Source organism: Typopeltis vanoorti, chromosome 11 (assembly GCF_054136105.1).
Source record: "Typopeltis vanoorti isolate ZY-2024b chromosome 11, IOZ_Tvanoo_1.0, whole genome shotgun sequence".
In the NCBI taxonomy this organism is placed as follows: Eukaryota; Metazoa; Arthropoda; class Arachnida; order Uropygi; family Thelyphonidae; genus Typopeltis; species Typopeltis vanoorti.
The window spans coordinates 88,825,242-88,845,478 of record NC_143559.1 but is presented as its reverse complement, the minus strand read 5'-3'; the positions used below and the strand labels follow the sequence as shown (position 1 = coordinate 88,845,478).

General features: G+C 34.3%; 1 protein-coding gene across 5 annotated transcripts in view; it reads right to left on the bottom strand.

Annotated features, from left to right (window-relative positions):
* LOC150101835 (uncharacterized) overlaps positions 1 to 20,237 on the bottom strand; it is a 574,375-nt gene that overhangs the window by 510,617 nt on the left and 43,521 nt on the right. The window lies entirely within an intron of this gene.

The window sequence follows — 20,237 nt, the reverse complement described above, 5'->3', positions numbered from 1 at the left end:
CATTTGGATTACGTATATTATAGATTTAAACCCTCGCAAATGTAATTGTTGTTCAATATCCTGTCCTAATTTATGCTCACACGTAGACCTACACTTTTTACCGTGTAGGAATTCGGAACCGAAATCCTACGGAATAGGTTGGTTACTCCTTATTCCTGGAGGTATCCTATCACTGTAGCCTGTGTGTTGACGTGGCCGGTTTGCCTGCTTGCGAGATGAAAAACCCTAGAAATTCTGGGGGGGTGGGGGAAAACACCCTGCTGCCCACGCTCAAGACCGGCTAACTTGGCTATGGCTGAAGAAGATCCTTGAGATCCTCACGTCGTCGACGGGAATCGAACCGAGGATACTTTTCCCCCAGGCATATGGTTGCCTTTGCATATGGTTTGATATTCAATATATATATATATATATATATATATATATATATATATATATATATATATATATATCTTTTTTTTTTTTTTTAAATCAGAGGTTTAAATTAAGTACCCTACATAGCACTTATCTTTGGATTCCATCTTGATAGAAAACAGGAAGCTGGAAAATATCTCACTGAGGAAAGAAATCGCTACTTCAAGAATGAGAACAAAATTTCTCAAAAAAACTTCAAGTCAGTAGCGGATAATTGAATAATAATTAGCTGCGAGTACTCTTCATCTTAATATTTTTTTCTCAGGACAATGAGCAAGGGAACTCTGCAATGAATCCAGCACAGCATATCTGTGTAGTCGACGCCGACTGAAATGGTGATTAATAAAAAATTAAAAAAATGTGTACAAAGAACTATACTGTTTCAGGGATTTCACCAAGAAATTTGCGAGTCCAGTGGCTAGAGGAATGAATAAAAACGAACATACTTGAAATCGAGCACGGAAGAAATCCGTGACAACATATACAGTAAGAAAGGAATCATAATGAAACAGCAAAATCGCGCACACTGACCTCCTGTACCGATGTAATCTGGTCACGAAGGATAGAAAAAGGTGAGTAGATGGCGCTGCCACGTGTTTTGACCATGACCAAAACAACTAGTAACAAAAAACACTTAACGGTTGTAATCCTCCAACATTAAGACATAAAGAAGATCAGCTGAAACTTGCTGACCGAAATCATAAAGCTGAAGGACAAGTAAACGAAAGAGAACAATGCTATTAATAAATATACCGTATTAGTCACTGCAATGACCTTCTGATAGAGATAATATTACAGGTAGTATGGTTTTTAGTTTGCTGTGAAGGACACAAATATTTGCATAGCCTTAGCTATACTATAATCGCTGCTTGAAAAACAGTAAAGAAATAACATGATGATGAAGAAATAAAAATGACGATCATTTAAAGTAAATGCAAACTGATACAAAGGTTAATCATACCTTAATAATAATGTAACTTTGCGGATACTTTGTTATGCAATATTTGTAATAATACAGACGCATTAAATGTGCTTACATGCAAATAACATTGAAGTGAAATTTAGAACGTTAGAAATATGGCTGAATCAATCAGAAATTGATTTTCTGGAGGAGATAAGATATCCCCTCGCGCGCACGCACACACACATCTCTTCTTCATTGGAAGCTTAACTAGAAAATACTAATATTAAATTGAAGACTACAACATACTCCCTACTTTTTAAGGTGTATATTTCACAAAATGCAGAGCATCATATTAGGATCGCTCGAGATTAAAAGATTTCGATGAAATCGGCATTTGGAGATATTTTACAGCCGGCCTGTTGCCGAGTGTCTAGAATTCCATTCTAAGACTAGTACTGTGGGTTCGAATCATGGTACACGAACTCACAGTACTGAAGAGTGATGCATTTGCCATGTAATATGCATCGACAAATTCATCTGGTTGATGAATTTTGTCGTCCAATGAGCAAACGCAGTTGAAAAAGTATCGTATGAGGAGAGTTTCCGAATAATTTTATGCTTAGCCTACCTATGACACTAATGCAATAGAGGCTTACTTTCTTTCGAGGCTGGAGTCACATAAAAAAATAACTATAAAAATAATCAATAGATATCACTGATATTTAAATAAGAGAAATTACACGGTGCTGTGTGCGAAATGCTAGGTTAGATGAAGTTTAGCCATGCTAAACTTCATGAATCACTGCACGAAAATTTCCTCAAATTTTTTAATCTCAACCTCTTCCTAATTTCTAACATTTATTCGGTTGTCTCGTGAGATATCACGTTGCCATCTTCTTGGCACGTGCCATCTAACCGTAATATATATTTTGCTTTTTAATGCTTTAATCTTCTGATGCTACTATTCCGCAATAAAGGCATCTGATATATAATCATGAAGTATCACGGCAGCGACTCTTCACTGTGATATGATTCATTTACTCGTATATCACTGACTACTCATTTATGGGATCATTCTTATTAGGGCCAAAATCTGACCATGACGTAGATCCGGTTTTATGTTGAATATTATCGATTCGCAAATTTGTATTCGATAGAGAGATTAAACAGGACATATCCTGTCAAATATTCTCCTCCACCACCAGGGACATCTACGCAGATGTCTGTGGAGTGATAAAGTTCACCTTTACAAGTTCTTGAACTGATTTCAACCAATCTGGAACACAAATGCTGATGGCCCTGAGAATTTCAGGCCAATCAAGGGGGGGGTTGCAAGAAGAATTTACATCCTGAGCGGACACTTCTACAGGTCACAGAAGTGTCCGCTTCGTTCAAAACATTTCAACGGACCTTGGAATAAACAGAATTCGGACAATAGTTAAGTTGTTCCAAAAAAAAGTCAACCCAAATGGGCTAAAATGAAATGACAAAATTGCAGTGAGAATGTTCCTATGTAGTTAGGGCGCATCGTTCAACTGTTTTTGACCAAATATGAGATTTTTTTTAAAAAGGTTGCTCTAAGACTAGCTGAAAAATTTGACCAGTCGAACTAAAATTAGGAAGGAGTGGGAGAATAATTTACTCCAACACTTCTACAGGACAAATCGCTGAGCCGTTTTGGCGCAGATGTTTTAAATTGGAGATCGAGATTACATAGGGAGGAGAAAAAGGAAAATTACCACAGAATCTAATTCCGGTCATGTTGTTCAGTTATATCTCGATGGATTGTTTTACTTTACCAAAAAAAAAAAAAAAGTGATATCTCAAAAAAAAAAAATCTCATGTAAAAAAGTAAGTCAAGTACTGAAGCAAGCAGAGCGTTTACTACAATTTATTATTTCAACCTTTTAATTTACTTTGATTATATTGCCAATTACTTTTAACTTACACAAATATTCCGACAGTAGGTAGACCGTGCAGATTATTATTTCCATCAACATGAACATATTTTCAAAAGTTACTTCACATTTATTGCGTGTACAACGGCATGGAAAGATTCTAATTACTATTATGCTTCAAAACTGCTTTTAATCTTATTTTTGGAAGAGTCCACAAGCAAACGCCAATCTTTCGGCTCGTTTTTCTAAAAAAGACCATACACTACGACAGTAATAAATTCCATTCTTGGTCTCAAAATATAAATGTAGAATTTTGTTTCGATTTCTAAAAACAGAAATGTTTAAACTTTAAGTTATACTATTCCCCCCCCCCCCACTGAAGATGTAAATCCTACGATTTACGAAACTTGTCAGGAACTATTATTTCAGTATTTTGTATAACTGAATAATAAAAAATGTGGTGTAATCACCGAAATATATCTTTTGAACAGAAATGTTCTTTTCTGGAGCTAATAAATTCAATTGTTGAAGACAAGCAGTTCAGATTCTTCAGATAAATTTAAATCTCAAGCAAGATTTTAGTTTCGTCTTTTTAATCTGATTAGATCTTTGACAACTTCATAATTGCCTTCACTGATGACGATGACCTTCCTCCTATTCACACTGTACGCAGACGGTTCATCCTTCATTAGCAGTACAATATCATGATAATGCGGTAATGGTGAAGCAGGTCGTTGAATATATATAAAAAAAGTGGTATTGTGGAAGATTCTAAGTTTAAATTTGATATCAAATGTTCGTTTTTCATAGAAAATAGTACTGAGAGTTGGAAAATATACACCATGTTAATTTTTACTGGTACGTTAGAAAATATGTTCGAATCTTTCATCAACGGATGAAAGAAGCGTGAATTTATATAACTTTAAGAGAGAGTTATGACTGGAGGACAGGTTTAATTAAAATTTATGTATAATAATTATCTAATTTGACAGTATTGAACATATCGGTATTGTTACGTGCCTGTGTACAAATATGTATGGAAAAAATAAACAAAAATTAAGGTGAGAGAATGAATGAGAAGAATGAACTGAGTGAGTTCATTCACAAGTTCGACACAAGTTCGTGGTGCACTAGGCCACAGTGGTGATCAGTTAGTATATGGTTCCCTGCGGTTTTTGTTTTTATTCTTCCAACATTGCGTTGGCCTTTCTCAGATTGTGGCTGCGGGATTGATTTTCCCCCGGATGTCGTCTTGTATGAATTTGTCTCCTGATGGAAGGCCAATATTTATAATAAAATCTACATATATTAAAACAGATGTAACAATCTGTTACATGATCTTTTGATTCTCTCCAAACCACTAGTACCCCCCCCCCCCAAAAAAAAGTTATAGACCCTTTGGCGGGATGAAAAATCCACTACCTTACTAATGTGACCGGCTAACTTAACTTCAGTTGAAAATCCCTGATAAAGGTTCTTCGAGTTCTAGATTCGAGCCCACAGGTTTTTCTGACCAAAGGGCTTCATCTAACTGAGATACATACGTATTCTTCCCCATATAGCGTGTATATATTTATAAATGTGTAAAAAGACTCACCAAAATAATAGTGCGTATGTGGGTTCCAAAAACATAAGTTCTCTTTTTCATAGTATGCTAATTAAACTTTGGTCAAATAATATGTATGGTCATTATGTACCTAGACTGGTAAACACATTAGGACTTTTTTTAAAAAATAAATGGGTACACTTTTCATTGGTGTTGAGACTATTTTATCATTAACTGGTTACAATAATATTTTCAATCGTTGTCAATCGAGCTATATTGGGATAGTTTGAAAATAAAGATTTGGTTTGATGGAGTAACCATTTCTCCAAAAATCCAAAGGCGTCTTTGATTCTCTCTTCTTTGATTTATTATTATGCCATATTCAAAGGTTAGAGCAAGAACAAGCTGTTTTTATGCATGTGGTTGGTTGTAAGCGTTAAACTACACATTACTCTTACTAAGGACTGTATTTTGATATGTGCATAAAGGGAGCTAAGATTAAAAGTAGGTTTCTCATTCTTGTTGCACTTCCTGTATATGCCCCAATCCCCCCGCCCCTTCAAAAAAAGTCGCTACTCAAATAACAGATAGAAGCGAATCCAGGGGCGGCTCGTGCATAGCACTGCAGAACTCCCAATTTTTCTCGATATATAAATATATTTATTAATTTATTTATATTTGCTATTAATATTTAATTTTATCATCAACAATCCTATACAATTCTCTTATTTTGTATAAAAAATAATAAAAATCCATCTTGTAGCACTTAGAAGGGCGAAGGACACTAGCAGCACTGTGTTTACCACAGTGTCATATTGCTAAGTGCGCAAGCATATGCACATCATAGTGAGATGCGAGCTATTAGTGTAATGCAGCACTGTCCGTCGCTCAGTTCCACTGTTGTTTTATGCAGTTTGCGCCAGTAGTAGAGTGTTCGTGGTGCTTATCGTGTTTACTCCGTCTCTTTAAATATTTGGACATTACAATTAAAGACATAACATTTGTTATAGTTTTTATTTTAGAACATTATTGGGGTTATGATAATGGATTTTATTTTTAAGTAATTTTGAATTATACTAAACTGCATAATTTTATCGATAATAAACAATATTTTTTCATGTTTATTTTTTTTTAAAGTTTTACCATAATTTTGATATTTTATTCAAACACGTGTACACTGTACTTACAGTGTGTATGTATATTTCGAAAGTTGCAGCATCCCCACGATTTCAAGCCACGAGCCGCCACCGAGCGAACCGAAACTAAAATCTAGACAATTAAGAACTAAAAACCTAGTTTGAGTAGTTCAGAATTTAAGGAATTTTCCTATCGGTAGTTTCTAAGAGTAGTCGATACTACCTGGTTTACATAACACAGTTATTTCGGCAACTTAAAGATCTTGACAACAAGGAATTATTCTTTCAGTCTTCTTCTTTTAAACTTATTTTGCCATGTGGAAAAACGATCAGTGCAACTGGTCTTCCCCTTTCAAAAGAGCTATTAGTTAAATGCTAACAATTATAGGCGTTCATGCACACAGACGCCGCATCCCAATACAGTACTTTCAAGGAAAAATATAAGCAATAAATAATCTATTTAAATGTGAGCTGAAACAGTGGAAATCGATTTATATATAACGCATTTCTTTTTATAGAAAGGGATAATATTTTTAGATAAACATACGCTAAAGAATATGTTTCTTACCGCTTCTGTTAACCATGATAATGCACATAAGCAGTTTTTTTATTATCAGCTAAATGGTTGTCAGGAATTTGAAAAAATCTGTTAATTATCTTAACGAGTAGTTAAGCTGTCAGCGTGGAAAAAAATGTTGGTTTCCTTTGGTTCTCCAAAAAGCTACGATGTTTGCTGCACTTGTTTACTGGCAAAGTTCCAAATTCATCATGCACCTGTTTCTTGGCAGGCTTTGCGATATCGTGCAGTATAACTAAAGACAGGATTGCCACATCTACTGAAACAGTCAAGGGAACTACTGAAATTCGTTAAGATCTACTTTATCACAAGAAAGCAAACAAATCTGCGAAGAATTCGTAAGGTGCAAATATTAGAAATTCCTCAGGATTACTTTTCAGAGAAGTAATCTCATGACTGAAAGAAGTTAACTCGATCAAGACATACTATGTATGCACTTGCAGTTCATTAGCGCAACTTGTTCTATCTAATAAAATTCAGCGACGTGGCCAGAAAATATGCTCAGAGTAAGACCATTTTCTATGTTCATTTGAGTGGGAAAAGTTCTTAAATCAAGTAAAGAAGAATCGGAGTGCTCATATTAAAATACATACCGTCAAAACTAAATTCCATTTCTAAGTCGAATATTATTAATATTCATTAGTGACATCCAGCAGAAAGCAGCCTGCCACATTTGAAGTACCAAATACAGGTAATTAAAATAACTTAAGCACTGTGAACTTCGAAAAGCACGAAAAGCAGCGTTTTTCAAATAAAAAAATACTTAGGCAATTTTATTCGATTCGTTTTGTCCGACATCCGTATTCAAGTTATTCTGCGAGTCTGGTCAACGAATTTTATTGAAATTTAATATTTGAAATTCTCAAAATAATTTGTCGAGACATCGAATATATTTATATCTTGAGCAGTGTTTCAGGCTTATATAACTCCAATCCTCGGCGCTAATATGATATAATTTCCAAGCTTTCATGAACACGATTATAATCATAAATAATTTTTGTAAGATACCGTTTAGAACAATTTATGCATTTTTTTTCTTTTCTAGTTCGATCCAAATACTTTGATGGTTCGCATGTCATGATCGTTATTTTACTTTTGTTTCTTAGGAACGAAGAAATTCGACATGTGATAGGTTATGTTTCTGACCATGAAACTTGCCGGATCATCACGTATTTTATCCGTTAAAACTACTTCGCGGGTTTTAACAAAATCTAAAACAACGGATCTCACCCAAATATAATCTTCAAAAATTCGATTTTTTTTTTAAATTTTATTATTATTTTTAATCTAGTCAGGACTAGACAACTGGGTTCATTATTTCAAGCAGAGTAAAGGTGACGTTAATGGTCCATTTTTTATTAATGTACATTTTTTGTGAACAGTACACAATCACACTGATAATAACTATGGAAGAAGCTGTCTCGTCCTAAGGATTCTAATTAGCAGAACCGATAAATTTTCTGTTTTGTTTTTATTCGCGTGGCTATGGCATTTATGTATTTACATAAAAATGTTATGCAGGTAGTGAGATCTTGATGAAGAGAATGCTTATCTTGAGGTAATGTGCCAGAGAGTTAACAACAGCTTTTACGTATCTTTTCAACATGAATCTCTCAATGGGTGAAGTTCCAAAAGAGTGGAAAGAGGGTAAAATTGTTCCAATTCATAAGGGAGGTGATAAGAGTAAGGCCTTGAATTATAGGCCAGTCTGTGTGTTTAAAGTTGTGGTTAAGGTATTAGACAAGTTAGTTAAGACTAAGATTCAGAATTGGGTTGACAACAGAAAAATACTCTTTGGCGGTCATCATGGATTTACTAAAGGAAGATCGTACTTTAGCAATCTGCTTACTTTTAATAATAAAGTGACAAGTGTGTTGGATAAGGTTGCATATACAGTGTATTTAGATTTTGCAAAGGAGTTTGATAAATTGACACACGACAAGCTGGTAATTAAATTGGAATGGATGGGGCTGAACAGTAGATTAGTTCGCTGGATTGGATATTGGCTGTCTGATAGGTATCAGCGAGTTGTCTATGGAGGAGCGATATCCCAGCCAGAAGAGGAAAGTTACTAGTAGTGTACCTCAAGGGTCTGTTTTGGGTCCATTGCCGTTTAATTTGTCTGAATGGCGATATGCAGTTGTTTGCAGATGATGCAAAACTGGGGAGAGCTATCAGGAGTAGAGCGGATGCTGTAGTTTTGCAAGAGGACTTGAATACACTGGCTGAATGGGTAAATGAGTGGGGATGTCAATTCAATGTTTCAACGTGTAAGGTTTTGAAATTTGGGAAACAGAGATGGGATGTAAAGTACCCAATCGGTGCGAATATCTTGGAAGAGGTAGAGGAAATGAGAGATCTGGGAATGATTGTAGACAAGGACCTAACATTTCGGGGACATGTTATTAAAATTGTGAAGACCACACAGCGGATAATGGGAATGACGCGGAGACACTGACTTGTAGAAGTAAGGATGTTATGGTTCCTTTGTATAAGGCTTTGATCAGGCCACATATGGATTACTGTGCACAGATCTGGTCACCTGGTTTTCAAAAAGATGAAGATGCGTTGGAAAAAGTTCAGAGGCGATTTACTAAGGTGGTTTCTGGTCTCTGGAATGTAGAGTATGAAGACAGATTTGCAAAATGCAATTTGCAGAAATTGGTGGATAGAAGGAGGGGGGATATGATCGAGACATATAAGCTGTTAAGAGGTTATTACCAGATTAATGTCGGGGAGGTTTTGCATAGAATGGATGAGGATAGCAGGAGAACAAGAGGTCATCCCTGAAAGCTTTATAAGGAGGGTGTGAGCAAGAGAATGAGGAGCAGGTTTTTTGCATGGAGAGTGGTGAGTGATTGGAATGCATTGTCCGAGAGCGTGGTGAGCGCAGAGACAGTGAATATATTTAAGGCGCGGTACGATAAACTGTGTGTATAACAGTGGACCTCCCACGATGAGTCTTTGACTCCATGGAGGTTTTTTATTTTTTTATGTAGAATAATAATAATTATTATTATTATTCTACAGCATTTTTAAAATAAAGAGTAGTAGCTGTTAACGAAACTACAGTTGCAGGAACCAGTAAAAGTGAGTTAAGCAAGATTTTTTTTTCCTTCAAAATGTACAGTACGATTCCCAAGAGCCATTAGGACTGACAACTACATATGATCCTATAATGCATCTTATAACTCTAACCTATTTCCATTTATGAAAGAATACTGTTTTTCTTATTATTATATTCGGGGATCCAAATATAATCTTCATACATTTTGATATAAAAACTGATTGTGAGGAGAATTTCATACAGAAAGCACAAATACGAGAGCATAATGCAAGAATATCACTTGTAGAACTACCTTTTATATTTAGTCACTGTCTGTAAACACAATGGCTCCGTGCTACGAGACCGGAACCCCAGTCAAGGATAAGAGTGACGCAATCCTTAGTGTCTATTGTGAGACCTGTAAACATCAAAATGACGGTCATTAATGTAGAAGCAAAATTTATGTCTGTCAGATAAACAGGTTGAAGGATAGAATCTGTATTTGGCAAACTCAGATTACATTTTTCTAAAAAGTATGAAATGTCAAATATGGAAGTACAACATGAACAATACATAAAATTCATGTTACTGTTTCTAAGTAACCACACCTTATACTGCATTAAAAACCCGATACCTATTTCGTACAGGGTAACCCAATTAGATCTAGAGTTTCTACTAAAGGCTAATGGAAACAATGAATTCAATGTTTGATCCGTTCTATATCATAAGAAAAAAAAATAAAAAATATGAATTCCAAACATTCCGTTATACTGAGCGCCACTGATGTTATCTCTGTTTTTTTTTTCTTCGATCTACTAAGATTTCAAAAAAAAAAAAAAAAAAAAAAAAAACTGACTGACAGATTGGTCAAGCTAATCAGTTTCAATGTTCCGATAACTATGATTCGTGATATTTCACTTTGGTGTGGATTATAGCTGTTACAAATATCACTAGATCTCGTTTATATAATTCATGATTAAAATCATTATCCATAAAATACTCGGTACGCGATTCTCTCTCTCTCTTTTTTTTTTTTTAATTTCTTTTCTTTCTTCAAGTTGTTGACTAAGGACTGTATCACTATAAAAACAAATATAATACTACAAAAAACAGGTAAAAAAAAAGTATATTTTGTCTCGCCACTAACACTCCCAATGTCAGAAAACATCCCTATGAAAAATACTGATGTCATGATTGCTATTAAAAACAAAAACAAAAAAATTAAGTAAATACCAAAAAATTGTTTTTAACACCCTTACTTATATTAAATGAAATTCCATAAACTTCTGTCAAAGGCATTTAACATGCACAAACTAAAGTTTATTCTGTATCAAGACCAGTATACTAGCAGCTCTATATCACCAACTTTTACAATTCCATTCAACCCTTTAACATTATTGGAGACGTTAATAGATGGTTTAATTCTGAAACATTCAGTAACATACAGCTAAGTGCTAAAAATCCCAAGCATGTTTCATACTATGGCACGTTTCATCTATCGGTATATGATAAAACTATAGCTCCTGTTATCTCTAATTTCCACGGCCACAGTTAATTATAGCGGAACTAAATTAATGCTTCCAGATGTCTGACCTCTCGTTCATTGAGAAAGAAAGTCTATGCATTCAACGATGTCAAGGTTTAACCTCAAGAAAAAGGGAGGGTAATGGCCGCTAGTCGTTTAATTTTGATCTAATTAATTACATGCGTGTGTAGAAGAGGTCACTTAAACTATAATTAATCTACTTTTCAATATCGGCTCTGGCCATTAGTTAAGATCACAATTTCCGTAACGTCTAAAAAATGTTCATTAGGAAACAAACGACATACATAGTTCCTCATTCCGGTATGGATTATACATTGAAGACGATATACAGTCATTTTTATCTTGTATCTTACTACAAAACTCTTAACTACATGACAGTTACATGATGCAGTGACACTTGAACGATACAAAAGGGACAAACCCGTATTAACATTCCAATAGATCAAAGAATGGCTGGCTGGCGGATACTTTGTCTGTTTCAACGTGCTATCCAAGAAATACATTAGGGTAATAAAGCCTATAATAAGAGCACAGCTGTTTAATGCATATCGCTTTCCTAAGGATGAACGTAGTCCTTATCGGTTATTCTAAAATAATAAGGTCGAGCGCAGCAGCTTTTGCTATTCGTGCAATTCATTTTATCTATTGACGCAAAAGAGGAAGAACACCCGAGCATAATTACGCACAGTTCGTTGAATTTTTGAGTACTATCACCAAGTACATATATTAATACAGAAAACTCTTGTTAGTCTAGATCAGAGATACGGGAAAGTAGTATATCAATACATACATTTAAAATAAAAAATAATAAAAGTACAAACTTGATTTAATTCTTCCAGGCTTTCCTTATTAAGGTTTTAAAGATTTTCCTACATGACTATATTTGCAGGAATACCTGCAAATCTTAAGAGAAATTTGTTAAACCCTGCTTTAAGGTCCAACACTGTTGTTCAGGTTGTATTATTCACAATTTAACTCTTTCACGGTAAAATCTGAATAATTTGGATATTTATAATGCAAATTTATTTCAATTTTGAATATTATTTAAAACATATAAGATAACATAAGTTATATTCTAGTTTTAATCCTTTACCAAAGTGTAAGGAAAGTTTGCGCGTGAAGTATCTTTACGACTAGATTCGTATATAGAGGCTGATGATTTCATATTAACTGCCTTAGTGCTTCATAATGCACATGAAACTTCCTTTCGGAAATGTATATTGCTATGCATTATGGGAAGGATCACTACCCAGGCCCGTTTTCGACCTTTATTGAGGTCTTATCAGTAAGAGTTAGATTAGCAAGATACTGAGATTAAATTAATGTAGAACTCATATATTTTCTCCCATACAGGAATATCTGCCAGTAGTAAAATAGTATGTTACTATTTTACTACTGGAACAAAAACCTCTAAATATACAAGTAGCCTAATCACGAAAATACTTCGCGCGAAAATTTTGCTTACGCTTGGGTTAAAGATGAAAACAAACAAACAAACAAACAAATATATATATATATATATATATATATATATATAATTTCTTGATATATTATAACTTACTTTGCAAAGCGGAAAAAGCTTTCCACCACTACAAGGTAACAGTTTCGTTTTTCAATTCATTTGTATCATATGCAGCTAACGCTTTTGTGAAAGACTCAAAATGGTCCTGAGACTTTTGTGGAAGGACCATTGGCTGCCAACTGCTAAATGTTCAAATTATTCGACATCTGAACTGGCAAAGATTTAGTGTGCAGCATATAAATTAAATGCTTCGAATAAAAATTAAAGTACGTCTTTTTAAAACTTTTAAGTTAAAATTAAGAACAGAAAAATGGACAGAAAAAATCTGCATAATAATGGTATCGTGTAAAGTAATTTTATCATTATCAAATGCGGTTCACTACAAGAAGCGAGAAACTGATATATTTTTCCAAGTGTGCAGACGTATGCGAGTGAGTGCATATACGTCTATTCCGATCAAAACACACGTCGATTATTTTCATGGAGGCGTCTCATTTAGCTAAGGACTTATAACTGCTTAATCGAATGATGAAGGCCATGTAGGGAAAAACAAAAACATTTTCCAGCTCTCGTGCCGTGCGTTGCAGTTAAGATGAAGAATCAATCGGGTTTAAATTTATGTACTTATTAAAACATTGTAACATGGCACTTCTAAGGAGTCCCAAGGCTCATTGAGGAAAGGCCACTCACACTACACGATACACCGTTTCCGCTACGCCACCTACTATATAACATTTTTGCCTGTTAACTGAATGTGTGTTCTCTGAGCACATGGCCTATTTTGCCGTAGGGAAAGCTCTGCTAACTCATCTTCAACTGAACACGCCCAGCCCACTATAAAAATTCCTCACATCATGACGGGAATCAACCTAAGTGTTTTCCATCACAGGATGCATGTTCCATTGTTCCTCCAATTATGATAAGTAGGTAATTATTAAACGAAATAAAAATCGAAAAAAGGTCAAATGAAATAATTATTAGGTAAAATTTATATTTAAATCTGACTAATAAATTAAAGACGTCACCAAGGAAAAAAATATGATCGACCAAACTTGATTCAAATCATTATATGCGGATCTTTTTTTTTTTTTTTTTAAACTACAGTTTAAAACAATCAACACTAAAATAATCTCAATAAGGATGACAAGCTGGTTAAAAAACCGGCTTGTCATCCTTATTGAAAAAATACTGAATAACATGTAATAAACAATTATTTAAAGTAATTGAATTATTATAAATATAATAAATGTGTGTGTCAAGAACAAGTTTTTTTTTTTTCCCCTGGCCTTGACATACTTTCAGCGGGTGCATAGGATTATCTAGCCCCCCACTCTTGTCATACCATGCAAAATAAATAAATGATAAACTTAAATACTGTTTTCCTCTAGTGTACAAAATAATAATAACGGTTTTCCCTCTGATATAAATTTGGCATCTGGTTATATTGTCAGGTAGTGGAACTTTCACTGACAAAGAGCGAACACAGTGGGTTTAAATTGCTTCCTCTTCCAATATAAATATGAATTACATAAAAAAAATGTAAGTTCTTTACAGTGTCAACAAGGAATATATTGTATGTCACAAATTTCCCATTGTTAATCTAAGGGTTATCAGCGTATTTCAGGCTTATAAGCTAAAACTAGAAGCAAACTGCTTAACGTTGTTATAAATCCATAGTTGCCTTATTCTAATCCGTACTGGTTCTTCTTTTTTTATTTCCTTCTTTTAAATGGCTGCTGCATAAGTTCCAAAAGTTCAAAAATTGAAATCGTTATTGGACCCACTACCCAGAAAGAAGACCAATTAGAAGTATCTGCGAACAAGTAACTAATAAAGTGGACAATTTTTTCAAAGCAGCATTATTTAACTTTTTTAAGGTTCAGTTTGAAGATTATTATTAATTTGAATATTTTGAATATTATTTGCGCGATTATGAATAGCTTATTTCGACGAATAAAGTATCTTTACTTTATTTAACAATAAAGTAGTAAATAAATAATATAACTAAATTAATAATAAAATAAAATAACAAAAACCAGAGTATATGAATAATATTAAGTAGCTCACGTACATCTTATTTATGAATGTCACAGCATTACTGAAAAACAACGATCTTCTTTCGCATAGAGTAGTTCCTAAATTTCGAAACGAATATTTTGCAAGAAGACATGACTGTCCTACTGCCAAAACAACAATTACCAAATAGGAAAAAAAAGCGGAGAGAAATTACGACAACAATTCAATAAAATACAGAATAAACAATGACCCTCACTTTCGTCGATTCCAAAAGCTATATTTTGATGTTCATTCCAGTTAGAAACACAGATAAACAGACAACTGAAAGGGACCTGTGCATGAAACTCGGTCGAACACTAAACTGATTAGAAGAAATATATATTACATAATAAACATATTTCAAAAGAACACACCTTAAAAAAAATAAATAACTTTACTTCTGAACAAGAAATGATAATTCCCGTTCTTGTGTACTTAGAAGTGAATTTGCACAGTTCGAATGAGACAGCGAATGCATTATAGATCAATGTATACGTGCTTATTTCTCAATAACTTGGGCACAATCCAAGATGATTAGCCAAAAGGAAAAGTGTCAACAATGACACGTATTAATTTCAAAACTAATAGTATAGTTCGAAATTAAAGACTCTCCGCAAATTTATTTATTAAGACCTTTCGCAACAATATATGTATACCGTATATACGTGTACGTGTATATACTCGTAGAATGTCAGTTAAAATTAAAATTAGTTAAAACGTGAAAGTAACGTGGAACTATTTCAAGACATTCCTCCATGGAATTTTAATATTGCCAATCAAATACGGCTTTGTTAATAACGTCTCTGAATGTACACACACTTTTAAAAAGTTTTTAAAATATTATAATTATTTTAAAATACTCGAAATATTATCTGGACATATCGAAATGATTTCATATTAGTTCCATTATAACCTGTCGAGGGTGCCTTCACCTCAAGTTCAGCAAATGAAATGTTGTTGTTGTTGTTAAGGGAAAGATTTCTGAAATATTGAGATAGCCTATGGTAGCATGGCATCGATATAAAACTTCCCAAATCTCATGAACACATTGTATTAAGAGATAACTCATACGAATATGCTCACGCATAAACTGTTTCGAGTACTTTAATTACACGGTTCACTATTCATGCTTGTAATATTTTTTCCCTTATATACGCAATTAGGATTAAAATCAAGGCGTTCAAAATTCTCTAAAATAACAGAATGAACTACGGATCTCAGCGAATTTAAGACACACCGAAGGAAATATCACTAAGCAAAACAGTCACCAAGTAAATAGTACATGGTTATTCCGCAAATAATTTTAGATGTAGATTAATTTGTGCGCTTCTGGAATCTTAAAAATTCATGATGTCCAATATAATCTTCATGATAATGAAGATTATTTCGTCAAGGCTCAAGTTTAATAGTAAAATAAAACAAATGAATTCCAGTTATTATATTATGCATATTTACAAGCAGTTCTTTGGAAGGTGAGGCAAAATGAAGCTTTGATTTAATTATTTTCTCACCTCTAATAATACAGGGTGGTCCATAAGTCACGAAGGAGTTTAAAAGTGAATACCTCATAACTAATAAAAAAAATTCTAGGTTCTGTATTCCATTATAACAAGATAAAGAATAAAAATAATACATTAAAAAGTTATTACATTTCTGAACCCCTTTCGTGCCTTATGGGCCATCCTGTATATGGATAAAACGCAGCATAAAAGGATAACTACAGCAAGGGTGCCATTTTATGTAGCAGTATGGAATAGTAAAAAAAAAAAAAATTATTATTTTTGTATGGCATTTTCTTGAAAAAAAAGATATATCATTATTTATGATATCAAACAGATCTCAGCTCCCTGTCCACTTTCATCCTAAAATTGTCCGGCAAACAGGCCAGTTATTTTTAGATACTCATCTTAACGTTCATGTCTGGGATATATTAAGCTTTTACAGCGTCGTCTACTATCAGTGTCTTGTTGGAAATAGAAATCTCTACCATTAATTATTTTCACATTTTTTTACTATGTTCATCGCAGAAAATTAGTGTTCTGCTTATTTTTAATTAACACGTCTTCCTTTACACACACACACACACACACACACACACACACACACACACACACACACACACACACACTTTATAGGAATATTTATTTTAAACATTCCTCCAATATTAAAATAAAAAACGATAATTTCATTTGGCATTTTATATGTGACTCCAAGAGTATGATAGCGATGACAGACATGCCTACACAAGTAGAAAGTTTTTAACTTGGGTATATTATGTATTCAAGATGCCTACACAAGTGTCAAGGAAACTTCAATCCTGTTGGAAATGATCACGTACAACGGTTTCTAATTGCTCTATCTGGATCGCCAAAGGATTTTTCTACAATAGATGATTAGCCTTATCTCAATAATCAGCATATCAAGTTTAGTTTTACATATTTGCAAGTCTCTTTATTCTTACATTTAGAAACTTTGTTGTATGTTAAATACACCCTGAACTCGCTTTCCCTTAATGTCAATGAAATAAACGTCATTAAAAAAAAAAAATTTCGATTTTGACTAACACTTTTTTTTTTTTTTTTTACAAATATCAAACAAATTCACATTTTGGGGAAAAATTGACAAAATGTGCCATTTTTTCTTATTAATGAATGAATGCTTAAATTTCATTTCACTTGAACTGTAATTGTTCAATAATAATTTATTAAAATATAATAAATGTGCGGAAATATATTCAAGTTATTAATAACTAACTTCCTTGTTTCTGAATGGACTACGCGGAAAACCAATTGAGAACCCTTGGTACAAAGTGTGTGCTGAGAGTAGTTCCAAACGATAGCCTAGATACCACGGACAGTTTGTTGACATGAGACCTTTGGAGGATTATAAGAATTGTGTAATTCAACACATTCTATCATCATCAACATCAGTGGTCCTAACGGGCACTTAAGCGCCTACAATATTCCAACTATTCTTGGACTTCATAACCGTGACTCGAGGATAAGGTGGTTAGTCCCATTCCTCCCTGTGTGTCTTATGTCTGTAGATGCGTGTGTTCATTCACGGGGCCAGTTTGCGTGTTCTGGGGGACGAAAAACTCTACCATTCGTAGGAGACTGGCTAACTCACCTTTAGTCGAAAGAGACCTAACACATCTATAATCAATCAAATAATAGCACAATACAACAGTGATATGCAAAGAAGCATACAGATACGTAGAATGTTATTCACACGCAAGTAATGGTTACAATGAACAAGGAGAGCAGATGCTGGATCCTATGTCTAGGAGTGAAGAAAAAAAAAAGTCGCGTACTTCGACGAATTCGGACTCCAGCTGGACTGTAGGGCAAGGGTATAGTGACAACAGCAGCGCGAACACATGCACAGAGACATTAACTCAAGGTCCATATGTTACTCTTACCCTGACAAGGATAAGGTGGTTAGGTCAAATAACCGACTGAGCTAGTACACAAATAATCCCGTAAAAACAGAAGCATGGTTTGAATTTCCGTGAAATGTTCTTTAAACGATATTCTTGCCGGTCTGGCTGAGTGGTTAGCGTATCTGCTCTCTAACCAACAGGGTCCGGGTTCGAATCTTGCGTGGGCATGGATGTCTATGATGGCGCCGACTCTAGGTGGGAGATGAATTTCATCGCCCGGTGTGAGAACATGTCCCCGTTTATTGGAGGCATGGCTTGAAAGGTTCCATGTTTGGTCTCTAGAACAAGGTTTCTGAACTATGTAAAAAATGAATAAAAATATATAAAATGAAATAAAATAATAGGGGGAAATGCGTAGCTCTCTCACGGTACGAATATACTGTAGATTTACAAAAACCTTTCTTGGTGGGAGCTGCGCACACATAATATAATATAATATATATTATTTCCTCCACTTTGCTCAGACTGCGAGCAGGATATTTTAAACACAGACCAGCGCGATTCACGCAATTAGTATTCCAGGTGGAGAGTATATATTCAGTTCCATACTGCAGAGTGGATTAATTTATGTCACACGTTTTACATGAATATCACTAGTTTTGACAATGTTCGTGTGGATTACCAAGAATATGGAATCACAAGGCTTGGCAAGTATCAACACTTTTGTTAACTGTAATTCTGATTAAAACTGAATGTCCTCTTTCAGATCGGAAAACATCATAAACGCAAGCAAACAATGAGTACAATGAACAGATGGAGCTGACACTGTATTGAAGTGTCTTAAAAAAAAAAAAGTCGCGGAAGTTCGACGAATTCCTGATGAAAACATCATATTGCAGAAAAATTACTTCATATTGCTTGCAAAGTAAAATTTCTGCACATAATCCGTCGACTCTAGGTTACTTTAAAAATGCATTCGCCGTAGTATAGCTATCTCAATCCTCTCGAGTTTCGTCATCACATCTAGAACTGCATTTTCAGATCACATTCGCTACTACATACTGCATCGTGACTCTCGAGAAAGAAATTCACTTTTCACCTGTTCACCTTCTGGCTTATAAAATGAACACTGCACTTCATCATCACGCTTCTTCTACAAGCCAACTGCACGTACATCTACTATCTCATTATCACGGATGTAGCTGTACAACTGAAGACAACGCACAAGTCGCGACGGGGGGTAGAAGGATGGGGGTGGATAAAATATATATATAGTAAGACTATATCAAGAAGTACCCATTAAACTATTTTATTTTCCATTCATCAGCCAGCATCCGGTTAAATACCTATTACTTTGCTTTATATGACTTGGAAGTTCAAAATATCCGTGGATTATCACGAAGATTGCACACTCCACTCGTGCACCTATTTGGTACGGCTCAGTGACTCTACACTCAGACTATGAACAAACATTAGAAATTCCGGGTCTGTTGTCACCACGAATTAAAGAAGGATTTCATTTAGTCCGGGCTAAGTTAATCAAAGAATCACTCACGTCATATTCGCGACCGAGGACACAATATAACGGATATCCTGAATTAAAGTTTATTTAGTTCAGAACAGATGTGTCAAGATCTAGACCAGATTACTTTACAATAGGTAATACTGTTAAGTTTCGAAATACATATTGCATAAAAGTCTCAGAGAGTAGTTTTAAGTTTTTAAAAAGGTGGACCGTGCCCAATCACATCGGTTAAACTAGTTCAATTTTATCACAAAAATCACTTGTAATATCATATTTCTAAACTAATATAATCCTTCATAATGCAACTGAGAAATAACAGACATTTAAGACCACATCCTTTCCGTTTGTGAATTGACTAAAATTCACACACTTTTTTTTTTTTTTTTTTTTAATTAGATGAATAAAACTTCTGGCCTATTCCAAGCTAATAGATTTTTTTTTTTTTTTTTTTTTTTTAAATTTCACACATGCAGCGTTTCTCTTGCGGTCATTTAGTAGTGGGTGTGTAAAGATAAACGGACACCAGACTGAAATAGTTTTTTTTTTTTTTTAAACACCACCTAGCTTAATGGAGGAAACTGAAGTGGTGATAGTATCCCAGGGGAATGAAACTCATCCATCACTTAATCGTTTTTTACTTCACTTTTGGAGAACTCTAATAAGTAGGAAGTTCTATAAACATCCAT